This window comes from Arachis stenosperma, chromosome 10 (assembly GCF_014773155.1).
Source record: "Arachis stenosperma cultivar V10309 chromosome 10, arast.V10309.gnm1.PFL2, whole genome shotgun sequence".
In the NCBI taxonomy this organism is placed as follows: Eukaryota; Viridiplantae; Streptophyta; class Magnoliopsida; order Fabales; family Fabaceae; genus Arachis; species Arachis stenosperma.
Window position 1 is genome coordinate 101,591,277 of NC_080386.1, and position 7,728 is coordinate 101,599,004.

General features: G+C 43.1%; 1 non-coding gene across 1 annotated transcript; it reads right to left on the bottom strand.

The window, feature by feature from the left end:
• Nucleotides 1–512: 512 nt before the first annotated feature.
• LOC130959104 (small nucleolar RNA R71) lies at nucleotides 513–620 on the bottom strand. Its single transcript, XR_009078199.1, has one exon. It is a non-coding gene; the product is annotated as a small nucleolar RNA R71 (small nucleolar RNA).
• Between the last annotated feature and the right edge of the window lie 7,108 nt (nucleotides 621–7,728).

A 7,728-nucleotide genomic window follows, 5' to 3' on the forward strand; every position in this document is an offset into this window, starting at 1 on the left:
TTGAAGCTAACCCTGAACCTGAAAGAACCTTGAAGCGAAAGCTAAGAGAAGCTAAGACTCAACTCTCTGTTGAGGACCTGACCGAATTCTTCAAGGAAGAAGAACACATGGCAGCCGAAAACAACAACAATGCCAACAATGCAAGGAAGGTGCTGGGTGACTTCACTGCACCTACTCCTGATTTTTATGGGAGAAGCATCTCTATCCCTGCCATTGGAGCAAACAACTTTGAGCTTAAGCCTCAATTAGTTTCTCTAATGCAACAGAATTGCAAGTTCCATGGACTTCCAATAGAAGATCCTCATCAGTTTTTAGCTGAATTCTTGCAAATCTGTGACACAGTCAAGACTAATGGGGTTAACCCTGAGGTCTATAGACTGATGCTATTCCCTTTTGCTGTAAGAGACAGAGCTAGAATATGGTTGGATTCTCAACCTAAGGAAAGCCTGGACTCTTGGGAAAAGCTAGTCAATGCCTTCTTGGCAAAGTTCTTCCCACCACAAAGATGGAGTAAGCTTAGAGTGGAAGTCCAAACCTTCAGACAGAAGGATGGAGAATCCCTCTATGAAGCTTGGGAAAGATACAAACAATTAATCAGAAGATGTCCCTCAGACATGCTTTCTGAATGGAGCATCATATGTATTTTCTATGATGGTCTCTCTGAACTATCCAAGATGTCTCTGGATAGCTCTGCTGGAGGATCTCTTCATCTGAAGAAGACGCCTGCAGAAGCTCAAGAATTGATTGAAATGGTTGCAAATAACCAATTCATGTACGCTTCTGAAAGGAATCCTGTGAACAATGGGACTAGTCAGAAGAAAGGAGTTCTTGAGATTGATACTCTGAATGCCATTTTGGCTCAGAACAAGATATTGACTCAACAAGTCAATTTGATTTCTCAAAGTCTGTCTGGAATGCATAATGCACCAAGCAGTACTAAGGAGGCTTCATTTAAGGAAGAAGCCTATGATCCTGAGAACCCTTCAATGGAAGAGGTGAATTACCTAGGAGAACCCTATGGAAACACCTACAATTCTTCATGGAGAAATCACCCCAATTTCTCATGGAAGAATCAAGAGAGACCTCAACAAGGTTTCAATAATAATGGTGGAAGAAACCGGCTTGGCAATAACAAGCCTTTTCCATCATCTTCTCAGCAACAGACAGAGAGTTCTAAGCAGAATACTTCTGACTTAGCAACAATGGTCTCTGATCTAATAAAGACCACTCAAAGTTTCATGAATGAAACAAGGTCCTCCATCAGAAATTTGGAAGGACAAGTGGGTCAGCTGAGTAAGAAAGTTACTGAACTCCCTCCTAGCACTCTCCCAAGTAATACAGAAGAAAATCCAAAAGGAGAGTGCAAAGCCATAGACATGGCCGAATATGGAGAGGAAAGAGAGGAGGAGGACGCCACTGAGGAAGACCTCAGTGGGCGTGTACCAATCTCCTCTGAGTTCCAATGGGAATCTGAGGCTCAAAATGAGACCATAGAGATTCCATTGGACTTACTTCTGCCATTCATGAGCTATGATGAGTATTCTTCCTCTGAAGAGGATGAGTATGTCACTGAAGAGCAAGTTGCTAAATACCTTGGAGCAATCATGAAACTGAATGACAAGTTATTTGGAAATGAGACTTGGGAGGATGAACCTCCCTTGCTCACCAAAGAACTGGATGACTTGTCTAGGCAGAAACTGCCTCAAAAGAGGCAGGATCCTGGGAAGTTTTCTATACCTTGTACCATAGGCACCATGACCTTCAAGAAGGCCTTGTGTGACTTAGGGTCAAGTGTAAACCTCATGCCCCTCTCTGTAATGGAGAAATTAGGGATCTATGAGGTGCAAGCTGCAAGAATCTCATTAGAGATGGCAGACAATTCAAGAAAACAAGCTCATGGACTTGTAGAGAATGTTTTGGTGAAGATTGAAAACCATTACATCCCTACTGACTTCATAGTCCTAGAGACTGGGAAGTGCATGGATGAATCCATCATCCTTGGCAGACCCTTCCTAGCCACAGCAAGGGCTGTGATTGATGTTGATAGAGGTGAAATGATCATTCAAGTGAATGAAGAATCCTTGGTGTTTAAGGCCCAAGGACATCCCTCTATCATCATGGAGAGGAAGTATGAAGAGCTTCTCTCAAAACAGAGCCAAGCAGAGCCCCCACAGTCAAACTCTAAGTTTGGTGTTGGGAGGCCACAACCAAACTCTAAGTTTGGTGTTGAACCCCCACATTCAAACTCTAAGATTGGTGTTGGGAGGTTCCAACACGGTTCTGAGTATCTCTGAGGCTCCATGAGAGTCCTCTGTCAAGCTAATGACATTAAAGAAGCGCTTGTTGGGAGGCAACCCAATGTTTTATAGTTAACTATTTTCTTTTGTTATTTTATTTTTTTTTGTAGGTTGATGATCATAAGAAGTCACAAAAATAATGAAAAAAGCAAAAACAGAATGAAAAACAGGAAGAAAAACAGCACACCCTGGAGGAAGAAGCTGCTGGCGTTTAAACGCCAGTAAGCCTAGCAGTTGGGCGTTTAACGCCCAGTCTGGCACCATTCTGGGCGTTTAACGCCAGAAAGGGGCACCAGACTGGCGTTAAACGCCAGTAAAGGGCAACAACCTGGCGTTAAACGCCAGGAATGGGCACCAGCCCGGCGTTTAACGCCAGAAATGGCTCAAAACGTGGATTTTGATGCCACTTGGTGCAGGGATGACTTTTCCTTGACACCACAGGATCTGTGGACCCCACAGGACCCCACCATCACTCTCTCTCTTCTTCCCCCACTCACCAATCACCTCAATACCTCTTTCCCAAAAACCCTTCACCTATCAAATCCCATCTTTCTCTTCACCAATCACATCCATCCTTCATAAATCCCCACCAACCTCACCCTTCAAATTCAAACCACTTTCCCTCCCAAACCCACCCTCCATGGCCAAACCATTACCCCCCTCTCTCCTATATATACCCTTCTTCAACCCTTCATTTTCACACAACCTAAACACCCTTTCTTACCCTTCTTGGCCGAACACATCACCTTCCCCCTCTTCTTCATTTCTTCTTCTTCTACTCTCTTCTTTCTTCTTTTGCTCGAGGACGAGCAAACATTTTAAGTTTGGTGTGGTAAAAGCGTTGCTTTTTCATAACCATCATGGCATCCAAGGCCGGAGAAACCTCTAAAAAGAGGAAAGGGAAGGCAAAAGCTTCCAACTCCGAGTCATGGGAGATGGATAGATTCCTCTCAAGGGTGCATCAAGTCCACTTCTATGAAGTTGTGGCCTTGAAGAAGGTGATCCCCGAGGTCCCCTTTTCACTCAAAAAGGGTGAATATCCGGAGATCCGCCATGAGATCCGAAGAAGAGGTTGGGAAGTACTCACCAACCCCATTCAACAAGTCGGAATCTTGATGGTTCAAGAGTTCTATGCCAATGCATGGATCACAAAGAACCATGACCAAAGTGTGAACCCGAATCCAAAGAATTATCTCACTATGGTTCGGGGGAAATACTTGGATTTTAGTCCGGAGAGTGTGAGGGTGGCGTTCAACTTGCCTATGATGCAAGGAGATGAGCATCCTTACACTAGAAGGGTCAACTTTGATCAAAGGTTGGACCAAGTCCTCACAACTATATGTGAAGAGGGCGCACAATGGAGGCAAGATTCAAGAGGAAAGCCGGTTCAATTGAGAAGGCATGACCTCAAGCCCGTGACTAGAGGATGGTTAGAGTTCATACAACGCTCAATCATTCCCACTAGCAACCGGTCCGAAGTTACCATAGACCGGGCCATCATGATTCATAGCATCATGATTGGAGAAGAAGTAGAAGTTCATGAGGTTATAGCTCAAGAACTCTACAAGGTGGCGGACAAGACCTCCACTTTAGCAAGATTAGCCTTTCCTCATCTCATTTGTCACCTCTGTTATTCAGTTGGAGTTGACATAGAAGGAGATACCCCCATTGATGAGGACAAGCCCATCACCAAGAAAAGGATGGAGTACACAAGAGACCCCTCTCACCATGAGATCCCTGAGATGCCTCAAGGGATGCACTTTCCTCCACAAATTATTGGGAGCAATTAAACACCTCCCTAGGAGAATTGAGTTCCAACATGGGACAACTAAGGGTGGAGCATCAAGAACACTCCATTCTCCTCCATGAAATTAGAGAAGACCAAAGAATCATGAGGGAGGAGCAACAAAGACAAGGAAGAGACATTGAGGAGCTCAAGCACTCCATAGGATCTTCAAGAGCAAGAAAGAGCCGCCATCACTAAGGTGGACCCGTTCCTTGATTTCCTTGTTCTTTATTCTTCTGTTTTTCGATTTTTATGCTTTATGTTTGTCCATGTTTGTGTCTTGTGATCATTAGTATCTTAGTGTCTATGCCTTAAAGTTATGAATGTCCTATGAATCCATCACCTTTCTTGAATAAAAACGTGGTTAATTGAAAAGGAAAGAATTGCATGAATTCTGAATTTTATAATAGTTCAATTATTTTGATGTGGTGGCAACACTTTTGTTCTTTGAATGTATGCTTGAACAGTGCATATGTCTTTTGAATTTGTGGTTCATGAATGTTGGCTCTTGAAAGAATGATGAAAAAGGAGACATGTTATTGAGGATCTGAAAAATCATTAAAAATGATTCTTGAAGCAAGAAAAAGCAGTGAATACAAAAAAAAAAAAAGAGAAAGAAAAAAAGGAAGCAAACGAAAAAAAAAAAGAGAAAGAAATAAAGTTGTGATCCAAGGCAAATAAGAGTGTGCTTAAGAACCCTGGACACCTCTAATTGGGGACTTTAGCAAAGCTGAGTCACAATCTGAAAAGGTTCACCCAATTATGTGTCTGTGGCATGTATGTATCCGGTGGTAATACTGGAAGACAGAGTGCTTTGGGCCACAGCCAAGACTCAATAAGTAGCTGTGTTCAAGAATCATCATACTTAACTAGGAGAATCAATAACACTATCTGGATTCTAAGTTCCTAAAGAAGCCAATCATTCTGAATTACAAGGGATAGAGTGAGATGCCAAAACTATTCAGAGGCAAAAAGATAAAAGCCCCGCTCATCTAATTAATACTGATCTTCATAGATGTTTTTGGAGTTCATTGCATATTCTCTTCTTTTTATCTTATTTGATTTTCAGTTGCTTGGGGACAAGCAACAATTTAAGTTTGGTGTTGTGATGAGCGGATAATTTGTATACTTTTTGGCATTGTTTTTAATATGTTTTTGTTATGATTTAGTTAGTTTTTAGTATATTTTTATTAGTTTTTAGTTAAAATTCACTTTTCTGGACTTTACTATGAGTTTGTGTGTTTTTCTGTGATTTCAGGTATTTTCTGGCTGAAATTGAGGGACCTGAGCAAAAATCTGATCCAGAGACTGAAAAGGACTGCAGATGCTGTTGGATTCTGACCTCCCTTCACTCGAAGTGGATTTTCTGGAGCTACAGAAGCCCAATTGGCGCGCTCTTAACGGCGTTGGAAAGTAGACATCCTGGGCTTTCCAGCAATATATAATAGTCCATACTTTGCCCAAGATTTGATGGCCCAAACCGGCGTTCAAAGTCACCTCAAGAAATTCCAGCGTTAAACGCCGGAACTGGCACCTAATTGGGAGTTAAACGCCCAAACTGGCACTAAAGCTGGCGTTTAACTCCAAGGAGAGTCTCTACACGAAATTTCTTCATTGCTCAGCCCAAGCACACACCAAGTGGGCCCGGAAGTGGATTTTTATGTCATTTACTCATCTATGTACTAGTTTTCTATAAGTAGGACCTTTTACTATTGTATAGAAAAATCGAGGGAGAGCTTTTGATCATGTTTTTATGATTGAACCCTCTTTGGGAGGCTGGCCATTCGGCCATGCCTAGACCTTGTTCTTATGTATTTTCAACGGTGGAGTTTCTACACACCATAGATTAAGGTGTGGAGCTCTGCTGTACCTCGAGTATTAATGCAATTACTATTGTTCTTCCATTCAATTCCGCTTGTTCTTTTACCAAGATATCACTTGTTCTTCAACATGATGAAGGTGATGATTGACGCCCATCACCATTCTCACCCATGAACAAGGTGACTGACAACCATTCTTGTTCTACAAGCATCTGAGGCTTAGTGAATGTCTCTTGGATTCCTGATTGCACGATGCATGGTTGATCGCCTGACAACCGAGTGCTCGCCTGACAAACGAGCCAGCCATTCCGTGAGATCAGAGTCTTCATGGTATAGGCAAGAACTGATGGCGGCATTCAAGAGAATCCGGAAGGTCTAACCTTGTCTGTGGTATTCTGAGTAGGATTCAATGACTGAATGACTGTGACGTGCTTCAAACTCCTAGCAGGCTAGGGCGTTAGTGACAGACGCAAAAGTATCAATGGATATTATTCCGGCCTGACCGAGAACCGACAGCTGAATTCCGCTATGCCGTGACAGGACATATGCAATCGCTTTCACTGAGAGGATGGGAGGTAGCTGCTGACAACAGTGAAACCCTACACGAGCTTGCCATGGAAAGGAGTAAGAAGGATTGGATGAAGGCAGTAGGAAAGCAGAGAGACGGAAGGGAAGGCATCTTCATACACTTGTCTGAAGCTCTTACACCAATGATATACATAAGTATCACTATCTTTATCTTCTATATTATTTTCATTCATCATCATATACATTTGAGTTTGCCTAACTAAGATTTACAAGATGACCATAGCTTGCTTCAATGCTAACAATCTCCGTGGGATCGACCCTTACTCACGTAAGGTATTACTTGGACGACCCAGTGCACTTGCTGGTTAGTTGTGCGAAGTTGTGTAATGCCATGGTATTGAGCCACCCAGTTTCTGGAGCCATTACCGGGGATTATGAGAGTTGTGAAAAAGTATTGTTCACAATTTCGCGCACCACTGGGGTTCTGCGTTCCTTGGTTGGGTTGCTGCTGCCTCAGCCATGCCTTGTGCTTCATCTTCTTCTTCAACATCCTCTACCTCAACCGTGTCCTCAGCTAGAGCGTGCTCTAGCGGGCTTGGTTCCCCAGGATTCCTCTCTTGTAGTGTGGTGCCAGACCTTAAGGTAATGGCATTGATGCCACCCTTGGGGTTGGGTAATGGTTGAGAGGGGATTCCACTGGAGCTCGAAGACTGGTTGTTGGAATTATTTAGTGATCTAATCTGTGAGACAAGAGCTTTCAAGGTAGAGTTCAGACCATTTAGAGTAGAAGTAAGGTTATTTTCCATGGCCTGCTGTCTCCGATCAATAGATTATAATAACTCATCATTAGATGATGAAGAGGGATAAGTGATCTGAGGGGTCTGCTGAGATGCTTGAGGCTGCCTTAGATGAGGTGCTCTATAGGCCTGATTCTGATTCTACTGCCTAAAGTTATTATTGTTATTCCACCTCTGGTTTCCATTGTTATCTCTGCCTCCTCTGTTATGATTGTCTCTCCAACCCTGGTTGGAATTATCTCTCCAACCTTGGTTGGAATTTTCCTGCCATCCATGGTTGTAGCTGCCGCCTTGATTGTATCCTTGATTGGGGCGGTCATAGAATTTATGAGTGGCTGCCACAGTGTTGTCTTCCTGTTGGAGCTGTGGACATTCATCAGTATAATGACTATAATCAGCACAGATCCCGCATACTCTTTGTGGAACCAACTGTTGGCTTTGCTGTGGTGGAGAAGGTTGAGCTTGCTGAGCTTATTGTTGACTCAACTGCATCTGCTTCA